The following is a 21905-nucleotide window of genomic DNA, read 5'->3' as shown; positions in this document are numbered from 1 at the left end:
AAATAATTTATACAAGTGTAATATGTCCAATAGTTATATAGGTTTTAGACTGCAATCCCTAAAGTCGACCTAACGGCACCCAATTTCTAGTGACGTCACACGAACCCTTCAAAGTCGTAAAACTATTTAACTTTGCCGTTTCTACGTTAACTTTGATGTTTTTTGTTTGCTCTTTGTGCAATTTTTTTTTCCGTTACTTGCGAATTGCACAAGGGTTGTAATTGTTTTAGTGCTTTGGATATTTTTATTAGCTTTCTTTTTGGATATTTTTTGCATGTTTCGCAAATTATCTAATGTACCGTTGTTTCACTGTTAGGTGATTGTTGAACCATTTAAGGAAATATATCGTTATGTTTGTTTTAAAAATCTCTAATCGTACTTTATTATTCCGTTAGGTAAAGGTTCAATAAAGTTATATAATAAATGAAAGCTTTCACAGAGCCTTCTTAATAACTGAGGGCAATTTTAGATAATTTTTATTAAAATCATTTATTATAAATGTGTGTGACATAAATTAAAATTTTAATTAAAATATATGGAATAAAAATTCATCGACATAATCAGGATTTGAAGCCGCTGCAGCTTCCGGAATATCGCGTTACAGCAGTGTTTTATAATTTAAATTTAAACTCTACATTGCTTTAAAGTTAAAAACCTAATTACAAGAAATACATTAATTGTATTGTTTATAATATATCTACTTTATTAATCGTTCTTCTAGATTTTTTTAAATAATTTACCGAAGGTATCGGGAAAATGTTATGAATTTTTATTACATTTAAATAAATTTTATCAAGCAGACGTTAAATTAAGATTAATTTTGATTAAATTTAACGTAATCGATCAAAGCCCTGGACATTTTCTTTTCTTGATTTTTGTTTTCGTATATTTAGGTGTCATCCAAATTAATATGTCTTAAAAACAGACACATGGGAGGAAAATTTGATCATGAATTTCAAATCTATCGCTACATCAATGAAAGAATTCCATCAAAACCGATTTAGTAGAAAATTTTGTAACAAACTTATTGACATCTATTAGTTTTATATATAAAACAAAAAAGGTTAATATGTGTGAGTGTACGTTTATTCAGTACTTACATTATTATCATGTAATGTCTACTTTAGTTAAATTTGTAAATTATAACTTGTCGAAATTAAGATAAACATATTTTAATTTAAAAACAATTGGGCTTCAACAAGTGATGTCATTATAATATTTGTAATTTAAGTTGACTCAAAAAAAAACAGAAATATGATAGCTTTCCTATGATACTGTACTGACGAAGAATCCTGTATCTGTACAAAAACTTGCATAAAAGTCTTAAAATATATATATATATATATATATATGTTGTACCTATGTAGATATATATATTTAAATCTAGGCCTAATATAATACTCGATATATTTAATAATCTATTTAATCAATATACATTGTTAAGATTCTTCGATGACTGCAACATTAAGCTCGGCGCATCAATCGAAGTTCCCACTATAAACGCGTATACGCGTTAGAGAGCGAGACGGCTGTACGTAGAACGGTGCGGGTGCGATAGAGACGGAGGCATGGCGAGGTTGCGTTAGAATCAGGCCACGCCCATCGCTGATGAAGCCTCTATATCCACCTCTTGGGGCATTCGTGCGCGCGCGCAGCCGCAGGAACACGTGTTCAGAGAACACATCTGTCGCTACATCCGCCGGAAATACGACATGTATGTTGGTCTGTAGAGAGTGAGATGTTTGTAATGGTCGGAGGAAAGTGACTGGCCCCGAAACTGTAGTGTTCAGGACTTGTGAAGTGCTTGGGATTTAAAAGGCTGTGTCACCAAAGATAACGAGGTGGGTCCCCTTTAGATAAAGTATTTGTTATTATTATGTTATAACAAAATTTTAACGGAGTAGGTTTGTAACGTATTTACAATTTTCTTAGAGACGAACAAATTAATATTATAAAATAAATTGTTATTCATAAAACGCATATTTAATTTTTCCAAAAATATATTTATAATAAAATATATCGCAAATAATATTATTTAAAATTATTATTTGGATCCAGAAATGTTATTTAATAACGACTATTTTAAATTTAAAACAAAATATTCATAAGGTTGAGACGGTTTCCATATATAATATTTTTACAGCAATAATTATTATATATAGTTTTTTTAAAAAACACTGAAAAAAAATTATTAATATTCATATCCTTATCGTACTATAAGAAGAGCGGAAAGAAGATAAGTAATTACTTCATAATAATAGTTTAAAAATATTTATTTAAAATTTTGACGAGGTGCTCATAAATTAAATATAATTGTAGGGATTACCTCAAATTCCCTTTTGAAAGACTTAAACGCGCTTCATGATAATTCCACAAATCTTTATACGCTCAGCTCTTTTTAAACGACGTATTATGTTTAAGCCTATTTCGAAGATTATTTTTACTTTAATCCTGAAATTATATATTAAGGAATGGTTCTTCCAATGTTCCCTACATTTAGTTACTATATATTGAGAGCTCTATCAAAATATTCTGCGACAGAATACTGGACATTGTATGAGACTGTAAACTCTGATGTATTAAATAAATATTATTGTAATTTCACTAAAGTTAATTCTATTACATTAAACGATTCACAATTAAATCTATAATTTACAATTACATTCATTCACTGATAATTAATGAGTTAGACGTCATCTCAGTTACGATAAAACAAAACACGTAATAATCATAATGCCTGGCGAGTCGTATCTGACCCACTTGGAATCAATTGAACAATTGACCATAATGCTCGTTATATTATAAAAACGAAAAAAAAAAAACAGCACAAAACAATATTTTGTGCACAATAAGCCGTGGGAGAGTTTCCCACGGACACAAAAAATAGTCACATTCGTGTTTAGATCCTAACATGTAACAAAAACAATGACAATTGTTCGGTCTGAGTATTATATTTTATATCTAAGTAATACGATAACTAAACTATCTAAACAAATTGTCTATCGAAATACAATAGAGAATTCTAATTAGCATAATCAAAGAAATTCTCGTAACGTCTTTTCTGTAATACGAAACTATTTTAAGTTACACAAAAGTGTGCTATGTTCTTAAATATTACGATACATTGTAATTGTAAGATATTTTTATACTTAAACTTCTTCATGCAGTATTCCACGTTCTGTGTACTACAAGAAATTAAATTCTGAAGTAAGCGCCACCGCTGGTGACTTACCTTAGATGTATGAAAAGAATTAAATCCTGCTACTGTACGGAACCGTTTCATTCACTGCAACGTAAGAATTTTTTATAAACAGATTTAGAATTAAAGATATAATACCTAAAGATGGAACTTTTGCGTTTTCTTATATGGAGATATTATTGTATATACATAATGAAATACAAACCAGTAATTATAATTAAAATGTAACCGTCAGTTTATTGTCCGATGCTGCCGGACTTAAACATTAACAAAATTTATAATAACATGAAAAAAATACATATAATTCAGACACTTTTATTTTCAACTTCATATTAAAATAATTTAAATTTAACTCGTATTTAAATTCAGAAAAACGATTATATTTTACTTATATTTTTATAATTTAACTTTTATTTCGTCAACATAACATATATCCGATTTTAAACAGAAGTAATTGTCATTATACATAAATATGTGCATTCACGTTATTAAGATAAGCTACTTACACGGAATTAAATCATTTAACAAATTCGTATTACATAAGACGAGGAGAGCCGGGGGATAAGCATGTTTATATAATGTCATCATTACACACAAATTTAAAAATTATAAATAGTATTTTGTATAAATGTGTCCGCATGTATTTATACATTCAGCAACGGACACGAGGTTCCTCGATACAAGGACATAAAGCCAGGCATTTCGCAAGTCGATTATAATTTCGTGGTATGGGAACGTCTGTAACATTTCTGGTACAGAAGTACGGAACTGTACAACTTTATTGGGGCGGGATCGTGAGCTCTGAGAGACTAACATGCGGCGTCCTGTTGGCTCACCTTCTTAAAGATTGTTGCAAACTTTGAGATGTCTAATAACGATATTATTATATTCGTGTATTTATTATCATTACTATTAACAGAATGTTAGTAGACACCAATGGACTATGTATGTAACAAAAATAAAAAAATAAAGCAAATACATCCTACGAATCTGTCAAACTTGCCCCAATGGTGTGTGATGAATGAGGGATTTCGGAACTAAGTCATTAAACTAAATTAATGATATTAAAACATTATTGTCTTTAACCCACGGAGCTCTGAAAGTTACTAAGTCCTCTCCCTTAACCAGTACATGAACGACATTCTTGTTTACGACGCGAAAGCACTTACATTTTATTGGAACTTCGTGATGTCTCCACTCTATAAGAGTCATTTATCAAACATTGATGCCATTATAGGCAATATTACTTTACTTTAAAGGCCAAATTTGTATAATGTTTCAATAAATGCATAATTTCGCTATCAGCTTACTCTATGAGTTATGTGTTAACCGGTATTAATGTGATGAACGACCACAATAACTCGAAGATCACAACGAAACAGAACCAATACAGAATAAACCATCGCTCAAAAACATTGAGTCATAAATCTACGGAACTAAATAGATATTAAATAATGAACAAAAGACGCAAACACTTACAAGTCCTTTAATAAACAAAGTTAGAATAGTTATTAGTTAGGTAGAATAGTCGTTGAACAGCTAGCGTCTAGGTCATTTATACTTCACCCCTAAGTAGCATCACCGCGTATCATTAATTACAGAGCGCGGCTCTCGACGACTATTAATTTTAATTAAGCCCAATCAAAAACTATCGAAGTGTGGCTCGAGTTTTGAGAGGAGCGTATCAAGATCACTTGAATCGTTCCAGACATAGATGCGTATACAAATATTTTTGGATTGTGTGATAATTATGAATTGTATCGTTATACGCCTCCGCTCATATAATATACCATACGTGTCATTACTGAAAGATGATTTCTATCACGGCGTTCGCATGACCCCATACGTCCGTCAATCTCTAATTACAGACCGGCCAAAATTTGATGCTACCACAACGTTACGTTTGCACCTGTCAAAACTAAAAACACTGAACACTAGTATCACAGATAACTCTCGATCAACAGCAAACATAAGTTTGTATAACGCCATTTAATTTGTCAATGCTAGTGTTGACAGCTCGTCATTATTATTGGACTGTAATCTTAATGACATTGTTTAGAAAACTTCATCGAAAAAAACACAGGAATTATGATATGTAAAAGAAATATGGTTACGACAATACAAGAAAAAAATATAAAAAAATAAAACAAATCATCGATTTCGTATATTTTTTAATAACTAATAAACACGTATTTTAATTTCACTTAACTACTATTAATTAAATGTAATGACTGATATTGTCTATTATACATTTTTCTCCTAACTTATATGTCGCATCAGATATTAACTGTATATGGACTCATTCTATCATCACACTAATCACCTCAACATAGTGTAAAAGCAACAGAGCAATATTTTATGCACCGACTGCATCTCACGCAAAAAACAAACTATTTTAGGAAATAATTCCACAACACTACTCAAATCATACAAATAAAAAAACTTAAAGTCATAATTAAGCGTATTCTTCAGATAAGATGCATAAAAATCGTTGTGATATCTTAATTGACTTGATAAAATACCTTTTTTTCTGTTTCAGAAACTTGCTATTTTTTTTTTAATTTCCAGAGCGCTCTAACAGGACGTTTTATGTACGAGTATAAATAATTTTTCATTATCTGCTATCCGTTAGGTCCTTTCATAGAAAATGCCATAAATAGTTATCGACTCGTCTCACAATGGACGGACACGTAATAAGTTGCGACAACCTTTGTCATGTTTACTGTTTGAATTAAATTTTACGGTCCGCGTCACCTCCTATGATTGATTCTACACAAATAACACGTAACAGTACCTCTGTATTGGATGTAAAGACGGAGGCTCATTGTAAAGTATTTTAATTGAACTTGTTTTCTCGTAAACATTACTATTCTAATTACATTTCCGATTTACAATATTTTTATTGTTAAATATATTTACTTGTCTGTATTATTTTATATTTTACTATACTTTGTTTTATCATTTAATCACAAAACCATTTAATGCGTGACAAATATAAATAAATCGTTTATATACCTAACAATGAAATGCATTTTTAACATATTTCTTTTAAATAAATAAAATTATCTTATATATAAAGATTCTTGAGACAGACCGCCCGGAAACAATATCCAGTAGCAACCACTAAAAACGTATTATTATCCTATTAAATTTTGCGAACATAAAATCATCTTTTTATTCGTCTTCATTTTTACAAACCGCTCGTACAATACCTTCAATGTCTAACTGTGACGTCTGACTTTAATTATGGCAAGATCAAGGTTATTTCTTTGTGCAAGTGACTTACGGTAGCGATACACACTATTCGTATATAACAAGACATACATATGTTTAATAATATTTTGTAAGAGTTTTCATACAAATTAATTGTATAGAAATGAAATTACATTCCAATTTCATATTTCATAACAGGGAGTGTTAGATATTAGTCGACCTTAATATAACATACTAATAAAACCGCCGCCGCTCATGACTTGTCCGCTACGTCGCGTGTGAACTGGAGCGAGACTTTTTTCCCTCTTATCCGTAAACGTATTAGTCCATTGTTACTAGTGTTACGTGTTACGTATAACGTGACGTAATTGAACTTCACCTGTAAAGTATGGACTGTGAAATGTAATGTTACGTATCTAGAAGCACACAATATATACATATACATATATATATAATTATAATACTTTCAAAGTAAAGTAACGGCTGTTTCGCAAAAATTCAATCTATGCCAGCTGTCGTAGTATTTAAGAGACCGTTACAAATCAAAACACGCTAAGAGCAGCACGTACCCGCTAACATATCTTAAACACATAATGAGCTAATCGAACAAGCTCTAAGAGGAGGTTAAACAATATACATGTTAACCAACTTAACAAATGTTAGACAATATTAATCGTGTGATAAAACTGTTGTAAGGATAACAATCATCGAAAACTTGATAGACTCACTTTGAACTCCTTGAAAACTATTTCTACAACATAAGCCTTCATTCAAGTTATCAAAGGAAATTATCGCATTAAGAATTTTAAGTTATTATTATAAAAATATAAGTATATATAAAACGTATGTTTTTAATTGTTCTCTATACATCTTACCCATTCTCCGTTTAGCGCATTTACGACGATATTGTCGCAGTGTCTGTTTACAGCCAACGTATAAAGAGAGTATAACTTGCGAACACTTATATCTAACAACACAGTTTACTGACCACTTAGTTTCTAATTGTGAAATATTTCACGCCATTCTAGCTTTTAAGAGTGCGAATGATAGATGAGAATTGCATAAACAAATTCTATCAAGCGTTAATCTATTCTGATCACTATGCTATTACGAATTCGGCAGGTGATGCCGAACGACTATTAGCTTTATCCGGCTATTTTAAAGCATGTTTTTGCTTGTTACATCAATGAATGCAATTGGGCGGTTCGTATTGATTCGTCCGCGCTCACAAGTTGTTTAACATCCATTGTAATTTGTAGTCCGATGAAAGTTTGCTAAAAGCGTTCCAATACTAATCTCTTCATCTAACTATACGAGTATGTGAGAAACGAGTCACGTTATCTAGCTATTTGTTATTTTTTATCGAGTAGGGATCTAATAAAACCAATAAAATGATATTTTAATAAAACAAACATATCGGATATCGGAATCATTTCTAAATACGTAATAAAGAATATTTTAAAGAGAACATATCAAATTTTTACACCTTCAAAATGGGTCAGCAACATTAATATATACATCAAACGAAACTTCGTTCAACTGGTATTCTTGCTCAACACAAAATACCTTAATGCTAAGCCTCAAAATCCAATTAACACGACGTTAACATGTTTAAATGAAGTTATAACAACACAAACCAAAAGCCACCTCTCGGTGCTAAGTGCGTCCAACCTCCAGTACCCAGCATCCGACGTCCGTTCCTATAATCCTCTTAATTAGTACGTTTATGAAACATTCTAATCAATCCACGACCACACATTCACTGCTGTCAGATACCACACCCGTTACAAGGCATATTTCAATATTATTCTGTTTCATATAAACAGTTTTACTAATTAAGTAAAAACATTATATAATAGCAATATCCTAAGCTATATATTTATATATATACTTTAAGACGAATAAATAATATGAAAGTATGAATCATACATACACACACATAATCGTAGGTACATACAGAAAGCGTTCAGCGTAAGCTCCTAATAGTTTAACAGTCGTATCGCGTGTATCAATAACGTGAAAAATTTACTGTGAAATTGAAGTTATTATACGATTTTAATTGATCTCTCACATTACCTCACAGTTTTAAAGTTTGTTTAAAAATTACCACGCTGTATCTCTCTTAGGCTTTTAATGATCTCCCCAGTTCATTGGATTGGAACCGCGCCTTTGATGCTAAAATCCTTCCGTTCTAGATCGAATGTTCGTATAACAAAAATCTTTCTATACAGTATAATACCAAGGAGTGTACGAATCGTCATCAAAGTAACTATATACATAATATAAAATGATCACTAACATTCTGTACGGTCATAAATCACAGAGCCGATGACCTCCTGTATAATAAAGCTCACCGATCACGAAATAAAACACATATTTATATAACCGAAAGCGTTATCAGATCACATTTATCTTAAAACAATAACCATTTTAATTCTGTGTGAAATTCGAGAGCATCACACTTACAGATCGTAGATAATTTTTTATAACGTCAGCGGCGATAGTGATACATGCCCACAAATAATACTATCTGGACATCTGACTTTCATTAATGTAAGTAATTATACAGGAAAAATATCGGAAGAATACTGATGCTGGAACATTTCCGATGTTTTATTAGAGACTATTTGTTTTTTTGTTTTTTTTTTCATTAGGAAGCCAACGGACATACAAACATCGTGCAATTTTATTATTAAATTTGTTATAAAAAACAACAAACAGCTTTTGAACCTCTCATGTTCAGACCAATTCAGCATGATAATAAAAATAACAATACCTACTTAAGGAAATTTACTAACTCGACATAGGGGAAGAAATATATATAATCATATACATGGACTAAAATTATGTGAAAAACATAACAAACGAAAGAAAAAGGAATATACGTAAAGGAATAAAAAATTACCAAGTTAACCTGCCCTAGCTTACCTACAATAAGCCGAAGTTACAGAAACAAACGAATACAAAGGGTTTACATTAATCTCCAAATTCATTTTATAGTATAACAGGAACGATTTTATTAAATACTGATAGCCGTAGATTTGAAATCTGAAATTAATTTAAATAGAAACCAACAAAGACAAAGATCTGTAACAACAAATATGGTATTGAATGGGATACAAGCTGGATGTCCACTGACTTGACTGACGTTGAATCACCCTGACGGACCACATCCCAGACGTCGAAGACACGCGGACAACTATATCATATAGAAAATATATATGTGTAACCGAAAAACGGTAATGTCTGACGAAAATAACATATTGAAAACGAACAAACGGTTCAGTGTTTATTCAATTTGTTACTAATACTGTGTAAATTGTACTTTCGATATCAATCTGTTGACACAAATATATTATGGACGTTTATTGTACTCTCACTTTTAGGGTTACCTCGTCATGGTTGTCGTGTGATTTTTATGATAAACATACATTTTTTTTAAACGTTTTCCTATCATCATATTCAACTTCATATTAAACTTGAATACCGTGTAATAGTAATTAAAATCATTACTAAAATTAAATAATTTAATTTTTTTTGCCTCAAATTATCGATAATTAATGTATAGTAAACAAAACTAAATAAAAATATCATCTATATATATATGGACTTAATAGTCAATTATTATAAATCCTTTGCTATTAAGAACAGGTGAAAGCCCTAACAATATAAGCTTAGAGGAGTCGTAATATGAAGTATTAAAAAGACAAACGTTGCGCGAATCCTAAATGGACATAACAACATACTGGCCAAATGTAATTCACATGCAGCAACCGGGAATATAGAACAAATTATATAGCGAGGGAAAAGTTCAACGCAAATTGATTTAACATCTATATTTAGTGTTGAGGAATATTTGATTGTCAGAGAAAGCAAGAACATAACATAACACTAAACAAAACACTATTACAGTTTGCATGCAGAGAATATTTAAGGCGTTAGCGTTGTAGTATTTAATAATTATTTTGTTATATAAAATTAAGTTAATGTGGTTTCAAAGTGGGTGTAAAATAAAAGAAAATTAGCATAAAAGTGTACGCTCTCAGAAATTATAACACAAAATTATATGCAGTGCTAAATGATAACAAATAAAATATCTGATTAAAAAAACTTCCCATAAATCTAGTTCACGCTTTCTAACAAATGATCATTCTTCGAATCAATCAATACCAAATCATACATTATTTTTAACTTACTCGACATCCGCGGTTATATCTCGGATCCGTGTTAAGCGAAGCTATTATAACATTTTATTAAACTATTATCTATTTTTGAATATAACAAAATTTATATTCCTGCACGTATCGCGAGACATTATAAAATATAAATATACCTTTGTTTTATAACACATAATAAACCAATTATTAAAACTAAATTATATCCAGTTCTCTGAATGACATTTTAATTTGGATTAATAACATTTTGTCGTTGTTTTTTTGTTTTATATAACACTTAAATACTTTTAAATATCATATGCTTCACGTCAGATCGATTAGCACCAAATTAAATATTATTTAGGATGTTTTTCTTGATTGATTTTATTTATAAAAGTTTATTTTATTTTCGATATTCATATATAATTACAATCCTGTATTTTTTATATGATACAGTCCCCCAACACGGGTAGCGTGCGGCATGCGGTGACCAACAAAAGACGCTAATTCGTCGCTATCAATCGACATTCGAAGTGCTAATTTAGAAACGCGTTCCCCTCACTCAATTTCAGATCACAATCACCGGGTTCCGTATAGTTTTTTGAGTTTAACTTGATATATGACGACTACATTTTTATATAGCAATACTATAATTATTAAGTATATTTAAAAAGATTCAAAATATAATTGATCACACATAGTGCTCTCTCACAGAATAATTGCTAAAGGTGCATTCATTATATAAGTAAAAATCCATCACACATCGTACAATCAGATACCACCCGCAAGTCCGTGTTTTAATGCCCATCTCGGAAACGTCTTTTGTATAGTTTTACACTAACTGCCACGGACTGTTAACACAGCACTTAAGTTGTTAGAGCCTCGAGTTCCGAGTGGGCCAATGAAACTTTTGATCCATAAATTTTGAAAACATCTATTAAAGCGATATAAAATTCGTTAGCGCCCGAAATAAACAAAAAAAAACAGGTTCTTACCCTAATTCATTTATAAGTAATATAATCTGTAATTAAAGTTTTTGCAAGCGGGAAAGCTGATGATTCTGAGAAGCATATTTAATCCCGCAAAAAAAAAGTGCAAGCAATAAATCATTTATAATCTCTTAAAAGGCAAATGATATTTGTGAATTGAAACGTAACGTACCCTAAGTAGCTGTGGTTTGATAAACAATCGCCATTTGTCAGTTAACCACATGCTAATACTCACAAAGGACAGATTAACTCCTCAACAGTCACTGTGAATGAAATGTATCCGGGGTAGAGATGTTTGTGACAAAAAAAAGATCTCTCTAGACACAAAACTCCGGGAAAATCTCGCCTTAAATTATAAACAATAATAGCAAACAATAATACCGTTAACTAAATATTTTGTAATCTTTTATAAATCTCTTAATATGTTTATTTGTTTGCAGGTATGTTTCCTGTATTGGAGCCTTTAACATTTCGTCAACAAGCTTGTCAGTGTTAAATGTATATAACAATACATCTTTTTTAAGACTCTTCTATCAAAAAACGATTACATATTTTAACTTTTCTTGAAAAAACTAGAATGAAATATGACTATTCATATTGAATACTTACATATCGCATGATTTAATAATACGGCCTGTACAAATACTGAAACCACACATAATATTATTATTTAATGTATATAATCTATTGATCAATGAACATTAATTTAGCCAATCGTTATATACAAATGTGTCGGCGTGTCCGTCTGACAATAAAGCCGGTACATCATGTGTATCACATTTTTAAATCAACTATAAATTTTACGGCATCGTAACGAAGTACCAACATGTCGGCGCACGCGCTAACAGCATTCGTACCGTTACGTCATCGAATTGTAATTAATACGATGATTATATATTGGACAGTTGTCATATATATACGATTATACACACACAACACGAAATATATGTAGCGTTTATATATAATATTGTGATTTAAATATAATCTAATATTAAAGCTTTTTTAACAATCCATATTTTTTCTGTAAACAAGTTATTCATTTCAATCGGTAAACTTAATTCGGGTGTATTTTAAAGAAATAAGTATCAAATATTTTTTTCCAAGTTAGGTCAATGCGTTATTTTTTCTGTTTCGTTTATTTCTATCTATAAGTTACCTATGTTCGTATACAAACGTGTAACCTGGCCGTCATTCTCATCCCCCGCTTGATGCTTTCTACTGACTTTTATTCCACATCGATATCTCGGAGCGTTGCAAAATATGTAATAGCCTCATTCTGCTTAACACGTTACAAACAACGCCGTCCCATTTAGAACCTTATGGGCTTCGGAATAAGGGGTATGAATTTTAAATTACAGGTCATTTGTAGAAATTAAGCTATATCAGAGGTGTAATATCGTTTGATAGTGCGGCGCCTGCGGCGTTGGTCGTCTCGTTCGCACTCGTATATTTTTCTACATCTGTCTCTCTCGATCGTATTCGCGTTGTCATTTTTGAGAATCGACCTTTGAACCCGAAATGTAAATGAAACCTAAGACGATATGAGTCCGTCGGTCTGTCTTCATTCGCAGCTCACCAACCAAATATATATAAAGTATTATTTATGATATATTTTAAAAATTTTATACAACAGATTTGTATATAAATAATGATGAATAATTTTTATGAAAGTTATTTTTATTAAATTCTTTACAGAAATCTGTATTGATACGGCCTTGTTGAATTTTGTTGAAAATAAACTTTTATAATCATATGTTTATGCATCATGTTTTGTTGTATACATCTATTTAAGTACATAACAGGATTGTCCGTAAGGTAATTTTGAGTTGGTTAGTGAGTGAGTTACAAATACCGATTACATTTATAGTAAAACGTTTGGTCTGACTCAGAGTAACGATTGTTGTTTAACTGAAAATAAAAATGCAACATAAAGTAGAAATAAATTCTATGTAACATATAATAAATCAGACCATTTATTAAAATTAATTACATATAATAATAAAATGTATTGTTATAATAATGTAAGGAGTGTTCGTTTCCCACGGAGTTTCGCCCACGCGTCGCGAACTTATCCGCGCTATCTCACTCACATGTGAACTCTACATAACTCCTAACTCTACATTCTGCTATTTATTTTAGTTGAATTTCTTTACTGTATCATTAAATCCTATGAGATATCTGCTTCTGATTTATTAATGGGATGTATCTTTATTAATATTAATATCATTTATTTGACTCTTAATCTCAATGAACTGTTTTATCTTATACATATTAAAATAGCTTTTGACAAGATCAAAGTATATATTTTTGTGATAGATCCTTTAAAAATAGAAGCCGTATTATAAAGTTTACATATTGAGACGTCTATTGGAATAATTTTGTTTAATATTATTATTGCAAATTATAGTTATTTAACATAGTACATAACGTAGTTGAGGAACACCAAACAATCGACTTAAGATTAATTTGATTATCATTTTGCTCATCGACACGAGTGGAACAAAGGTGGGCCACAAGCAAAACATTCGTTATGGATGAATATATAGCACCTTTTCACCATTCCAGTAACAAATATAAGTATTTATATATGTACGAGTACATATACATTAGCGAAGCATAACTCAGTCTAACAACGTTCACAAGTATCCAGTCTCCACCACAGTTATGACAAAACTATTAACCCTAAAACTGTACATGAACATTATTATTGAGTCGTTAAAGACGAACATTTGTAAATTCCAAGCGAATGAAAATCCTTCGATTATTACGAAACATGACAAGAACAGCAAGGCTCCGGCACGAGTTTCACTAAAAAAGGACTTTTATTCGACGTTAATGCGGAGTTCACGTTACCTATTACATGCGGCTGTCATTAACTGTCAGTTCTAATGATAATAATCTTAATAGTTATTAGAGAATAAAATTCAATTCCGCCGTTAATGTTTCGATAGCAACAAATGCTTCAGCTCTAGGTATCGAGCGCTGCAACCGACGAACATTCATCGTTGGATGCCACAACCGGCTGAAAGGACTATTAAATAACTAAGCAAAATAACCACAAATGATTCAATCAAAAACAGTTATTACAGTAAGTAGTCCCAGAAGTCTCAATCGTATATTCCCACAGTGATGGTGAACCCACGAACCGCTCCGGGCGTTCCCAGCCCTAAGCTTTTTGGAATCTTATGTCACGTTGTTTCGCTACATTGGCATTTCTGTTCCTAGTAACATCGGCTTATTATGTTACCTGGGAACACATAAACTACATTACGCTACATGTATATAGAGTATAACGTCAGGGACGCTCCGACAGTCCACTTTAAAATATGACATTTTAATATCTTAATAAAATCCTATTATATTTAATGGGCCGGTGTAACAGCCGAGGTCGTTAATGTGCGAACAGTATAATAATATTTAAAACACCCAGTCCGCACTGGATGTTTCTGTTCTTCATAAATACGGTCATAATGCGACTACTTAAACGATGCGCCTGTGTAAATATACTTCAACTACATTACTGAGAACGACCGGCTATTTTTCCATTAATGTAACATAATTAAATCTAGGGACATATGTATAGTGAGATGCGTCCTGCGGACTGCGGACGCGGGAGTAGTCGGGTGTAGTAGAAGATCACATCAACACATAAATATATAATATTATTCGATCTCTGAGGATCTCACGCAAAGATTGCTCTCGCCGATCACTATCTTAATATTTCATTTTATAGCCACCAGCAGTAAAAAGCCGTTTGAATCTAACCAGATAGGAGGAATATTAGACATATAATTAAATTAAAACTAATTACGTTAAAATAACTCCGGTTTTATGTCTGTAAAGAAGGTTCGCTGTACTAATTAATATTTTATACTTATCAATTAGATATTGACAGATATGTGTGGCCGTCTCTAAGCTATATACAGAGCGATTAAAGAGCTATCGAACAAAATAATTGTATAAACATAACGGTGTTTGCGTATCATGTGTAATAAATATAGGTTTGATAATAATAAATGTCCAATGAAATTAATATTACAAAATTTTGAAGATCTTATCGAAAACGTCCGACTGAGGCGTAAAAAAAACGCGACCTGCAATTCCATGAAGCCTAATAATGGATCACAAAAATGATTCATACAATACTGTTCTTATTGTTAACTACATAAAAGCTATTTCCCTGTAATACATAAAATCACCCGCTGCGCTCTATGGCGGGGCTGTACGAAAAACAAAATATCAATATTAAAAATAATAAAATCTTAGAACGGTCACACGGCGACCCGCGCTGAAGCCTACATTACTGTCCAAAAATAAAAATCAATCCAAAACCAACCCTATCTCATTATAATAAGGTCATGATTGTCTAATTAGATCGACATAATAAATATGTCGTGTCTCAGGACACCGCATAAATTCAAATAAAAATGTCAAAAATGTATTCCCAAGATAATAATCGCAATAAAGTTAATAATATCGCGATGAAATTTGAAATAAATAAAAATAAATTGATATGCGAGTAACATTAAGAATTAGTGTACTCTCAGGTCTTGTTTATTTTGTCGTCGGAGTCTCCGGATTCTAACGTCGTAAGAAGACATTCGCTTGATATGTGTCTGTATCAATAAAGTTATAAAAGTTATTTCATTGCCTTCATATTTTCTGCTTTCCGCAGTAGCTGTTACAGTTATTACCTTAAGATGACATTATGTTTTGGCGACGATAGACCCTTACACTCGAAACGTATTGTTATAATTCAAAGTATTTTTACGTTTATATGACATGACACTACATGACATGACTTGACACTACAAGCTCACAGTGTAGAGTTAAATACAGAGAATTGAAATGATTTTTTTTTTATTTACAGGCAAAAGAATATGATTATCTGTAAATTTGCAATGAACAACAAGATAGGTTTGGTTCAAAACAAAACAAGTCTAGTTGGATTACATTAAAAAAAACAAAGATTCATGAAAATGAGATTAAAAAATTTAAATGATTTGTGGTGATATTGATTTATATGATGTACGTGTAATGTATAATTATGAAGATAAAGTGAGACGACATAAAGTTTTTAATCGTGGATCTAAACTAAAAATCGTGGATCTCGTAAGTTGAGGTGTATCACAACTCATAAACTAAGCGAATGCCATCAGTTTTCAGTACTTCCATTACCTCGTCAAAGACGCCGCTCGGATGCTGATCCGAGTGATGTAATCCGCAAATTAAATCCCGATCTTTACTGACTTCCTGGTAACAGAGTCATTGTCAAATGAAGCGACAAATAATATATATTTACATGAACATATACAAGTCAAGTTTAAAGTTCGTAACATCTGATTTGCATACCTTAATGCAATATATGTGAACCGGGTCGGAGGTACTTACAGTAAATCCTTTGGCCAATTATTTTCAAAATTATAGCGTTGGCTCGAAGATAATACCACAATAATAATTTGAGGGCATCTGCCCTTTTGACGTCCCCATACTGTAAATTCTCACCTTGCGCTAGTCCTATTATTTATTTATAACAATAATAAATATTATTTATATTCGCGTTCACTTCATTCTATTATATATGTTTTATATAATAACTGCTATAACTAACGTTTATGATCGTAATAATAATACGTTAAATTCTTTTAAGTATGTATAATATTAAATTCAGTAGTTTTATAAGACTCATGTAGTCTAAGAGCTCGTTTAGACTTCTTATGACGCGCTATTTATATTCGTGTAGCCTTTGTTATATACCTAGCTAGTATGATCTAGCAGTGTGACTCTTGGATGTACAGTACTGTATAACTGAAGCTCTAAGTGGGTAATTATAATATGATAGCAATAAAACACGACAATTAATTTTCATGGAACATTTACTAAAACGTACATTATGAATAATAGTAATATTTTATAGTTAAATATTAATTTTAATATATAAATACGTAATCACATCGCCATGTTGTTTACCTGTAAAATTAAATGTCTAGTATAATGTGAGTCGTCAAGTTTGCAACGACTCGAGGCAACGGTTTCGGAGATAGGGCGGTACAGATTAACATACAATCCGCAACAGGATTTCAATAAATGTATACGGAACGGAGATGAAGAGGAATGCCCGAACACCAACAGGAATGTTCCGCGGTACCGTGTTATAATCAAACTCATATTAAAACTAAAATATATTTCAGTAGATCCACATCAATAATTACAGTTTCTCAATATAAAATAAAAACGAAACTCACTAAACTATTTATAAAGAACATCGCGTATTAAAGAGCTCGATCCAGCGAACCATATCTCAGGATCTCGAACAGAATCGCTTCCTACATGAGCTATTTAAAAATAGCACCAGAAATGCACTTTCCTCGCAATCTTTAACAAAATATCAACGGACCTGTCTCACATTACAATGAAACCATATAATAGCCGCGCCCATTCTAGTACGAAGCACGCGTGAAAGGTTGAGCGCATCCCGTGACCTGCGCAGAAACTGCACCTCAGCCATTTAGTAGCTGGAGATGAGCACACGCTAATTCTCACTCTATCCCGTTCCTTTAAGGTCCATTTAAGATCACAGTCCGGACACCCAATTGAAAGTGTCATAGCAATTTCGGTTTTACAACGCTCGTAATAAGGAAGTGTTAAGTAAGAAGTAGAAAGTCTGACCTGACCCTAGGTCTAGTTGAATAAGTAATAAGAATATTGATAATAAAACGCAATTGAATCTTCTCATTCATGATCAATACAAATGTCCATCTGCTCATATTAATAGCATCAAGTTACTGGAGGCGACATTTCGTGTAGATGCTTACAAACCCTAAATAAACTTTATTCCTATACCGCTTATTATATGTTATTACAGTTATTCGATTTCAATGAGAACCTCGCCAATTTAATCCAATCTATTCAACAAGACCTCCTTACACAATATCAAAAAGTAGCAATGGTTACGAAAGTAGCCATAGCAATAATAAAGGCTAACAACGAGAACCTAACATGTAATATTAATATAAGTCATAGTGACACAATTAGCTTGTCCTCGGAGTGACGCCGCGTCCGCTGGTCGGTTGGCTCACAGCGCGCACACCGTGACCACTTCGGACTGGCTCCACAGATAGGGTGATGAAAAAATATACCAAATAACACTTTGGCAGACGAATATACAGCATTCATGAAAATTAACTCACGAGATGTTCGTATACGGCTCAAATCAATTCAAACCTGAATAGACGACGAGGATTTTGTAAATTTACTCTTTCGTGTTATTTGACAAAAATGTCCCCTTGATGATATCTACATTGGGTATGATAAAATTCTATCACTAATTAATATACGAAAAACAAAAAAAAATCCATTACAAGCATCAGACAGATGACTTTTAACATTAATAAAATTAATGTTCTGAAATCAAATTTGTACTATAATTATATAAATCGATTTTGTATTTTATTTAATTCATATGAATACTGAATAGATATACAATAAATTATGTTAATCTCGTCTATGATAATTAAAAACATTAAAATATGTGATTCAAAACAAATATTATAATAATATATCTAGATACAATCTGATGCAGACATAACTCTTGTGAACATGTTACACACCATGTATACACAGACAGTAAACGGTAGTGCGTGTAATCTGTCATTTGTGTCAGTCCATCCCGGACGGATGTTTGATTGTCTGTTCGATGATAACCTCTAAACGCTTATCGGATGTTTAAGATGATGTTAAGAATATTACCGTCAGTACTTGCAACAACTATTAAACCTAATAATTCTTATACAAACGCACGGTTTTTATATGTTGACAAGTTTTCTATGAATCTTAGTATACAAATAAAGTATCGTCTATATAATGGATTCTATCGTCCTAAGAGCTAAACAGAGACGTAATTAGGTCTACCAGGTCAGGTTAGCGAATTTAAAGATGAAGTATGTATTTTCAGCAGCAAAGTAATTTACCAGAGCCACTGCCTCAATTATCAGACTTTATACTGAACTTCGGCTGTATGCCTTCCTATATATCATCTCAGAACAATCTTCATCTTATTTATAACTAAAAATCATCCCAGACAGATAAAAGAAGTATCTAGCAATACGTAAATTAACTCCACGTCGCCCTGTTTGTAACAGTTACAACAATAACAGCCGTAATACGATTATGATGATGCACTATTAGTCTCGAAGGTCTTCATTCAAACAGTCACAAGGCCGTGCGTCCGAGACCTGTAATATATATAACGACATCAAATAAATATACGCTTTGCATATATTTTTGGTGAAATATTCCTCAATAACAAATAGCATTTAGATTAAGAAACGTATATGTCAAATAGACTGAACCGACGACACTATCCGGGATTCGACACGTTCCAAGTGATCGTGACAATCATTAATAACAAAATTAATTTTAAAATTCAAATCATACGCCTGATTTATTTAATACAGTATAACAGTGACGTGTATTAATAAGATTTCATATTATAATATCAATGAATATTCAATATCTATATATGTGAAGTAAAACGTATCAATAAATGTATAAAGTGAAATAAATCGCGTCGGTCCGTCCTGACACTTGAATGCTTCTCATCCATATTGAAGGTTTCGCTCGTGGTCCACCGGTTGTTCCGCTCGTATCGATGATCCAAATAAACCAGCTAATTATATATAAACAGCTGAATTTCATACATTTTAAAACTAAAGTTCTATATCACCGGGGTGCACGATACCCACGGTCTCACGTAACATCTCTGATTTCTCTTGTGCCACTTTAACCAGAGCTCCAGCTGGTTTGCTCGATATTTCCTCATACGTTGAGGAAATATTTCTGTCTTTACAAATGAATGTGAACATATGTAATATATAAGTGACGTGTCCGCCATTAATAATAAAATGATCCACATAGTGACATCACGGAGGCGGAGCGAGGCGACCAATCACACTCGTTCACAGTCATTGTGATGTGATACACATTAAATGTACTTCCCCCTCACGTAACACCAAATTTTACTGAAGCAGTATCTGCACAAATATATTTAAGTATATACGAACGCGTCCACAATACGAAATGAAAACATTCTTCAATAGAAACCGGCGAGTTAATACAGTATTTTTACTCAAATTTTATTACACTTAAAAAATATAACATCCTAGAACAAGAACCGTTACTTTCTCTGCACTTTTGTTGCGTTAATAAAAATCTACAAACTAACTAATATTACTGTTAAACTCGGTCATAATATAAAAATGTTTCTGCACACAATTGTTACAAACAATGCGCTACAGCACGTTGTGCAAAATTTCTTTTCCTAGAACAGATCTTTACGAGGGCTTTTGTTCCGCCGCTCCTTTCTTTCAAGTGCCGATGTTTTTATATACAATTAGCTAATGTTGCGATTCTTTAAATGATAACACGCTTTTACTATAACCAAATTAACGTTCTGTTAGTTTTTTTATTTATGACAAAATATATTACATCCGTTACTTTATTGAGCAAGTAATTTCATTGCTTCAGTTCTGTTGTTTACTTTTTTAAAGGAAGGGTAAAGGACAGTTAAACTGCAAGCAATATCACAAGGATAATTTGACAGTGTTATTATTAATCATAACTATCACAAGCTATTTATATCAAGCGACACAAAACAACAAGAATGAATTAGGTTCGTAACGGGGGCCGCGGCAGTGTGACCGTCCGCGGAGGACTTATTGTATTCGAATTGTATCGATACAGGAGGCATTGTGTGGTGACAATGGATCTGACAACTCAATTTTGTATATTAGGTCCGAACGGACGCTTACACTCGCGACCTACATAGGAAACAATCATCCAAATATAGTCTAAATAAGTAAAATGATACGTCTGGAAGTACAAGTTAGCTCGTCCGTGAGTTAATTTAAAGCGAAGTAACAACATACTGATTTAAGAGAGTCGCTTCACAGACACATGAATACAACATACTGCTCCTGTTTATTCAAGAACTGTCTTAACCCAATTAATCGATCACGACGATCGTCATTTCAAAGGGAAATTTAAGAAACAACCAGCTCACGTTCAAATTAAATAAAACATTACACGAACCGTGACTTCATTTACTTCGTTTCTAGATTTTCTAACACAGTTCTCTATTTTGGTTCATTTATTATATCATTGAATTACTTCAATTATAGATTATATGATTACAATGTTTTTGTTATAAATTTGATAATTATCAAGCGAGTCAGGCTTCGATCCACGAAAGTGCTCCGGAATTGTGATTGAGATTGTTTAAAAAACTCCAGTGTGACGCAGCAAATTGTATTGTTTGCCTTAACCCTCCGTTCTACAACCGCGACGGAATAG

General features: G+C 32.1%; 1 protein-coding gene across 2 annotated transcripts in view; it reads left to right on the top strand.

Moving 5' to 3' along the window:
• The first annotated feature begins 1654 nt into the window (after window positions 1-1654).
• Window positions 1655-21905, top strand: part of LOC116772705 (knirps-related protein-like) — a 35298-nt gene continuing 15047 nt past the window's right edge. Inside the window, exon 1 of one of the 2 annotated variants that reach the window (XM_032664975.2) lies at window positions 1655-1841. The gene's annotated coding sequence lies outside the window, so the exon portion shown is untranslated. Of the gene's footprint in view, window positions 1842-12018; window positions 12041-21905 lie in introns of those variants that run through there. The other variant, XM_032664979.2, reaches the window with a different exon arrangement.

This window comes from Danaus plexippus, chromosome 12, assembly GCF_018135715.1.
Source record: "Danaus plexippus chromosome 12, MEX_DaPlex, whole genome shotgun sequence".
NCBI classification, from domain to species: Eukaryota; Metazoa; Arthropoda; class Insecta; order Lepidoptera; family Nymphalidae; genus Danaus; species Danaus plexippus.
The sequence above is the reverse complement of the archived record's forward strand: the minus strand, read 5'-3'. Positions and strand labels throughout refer to the sequence as shown.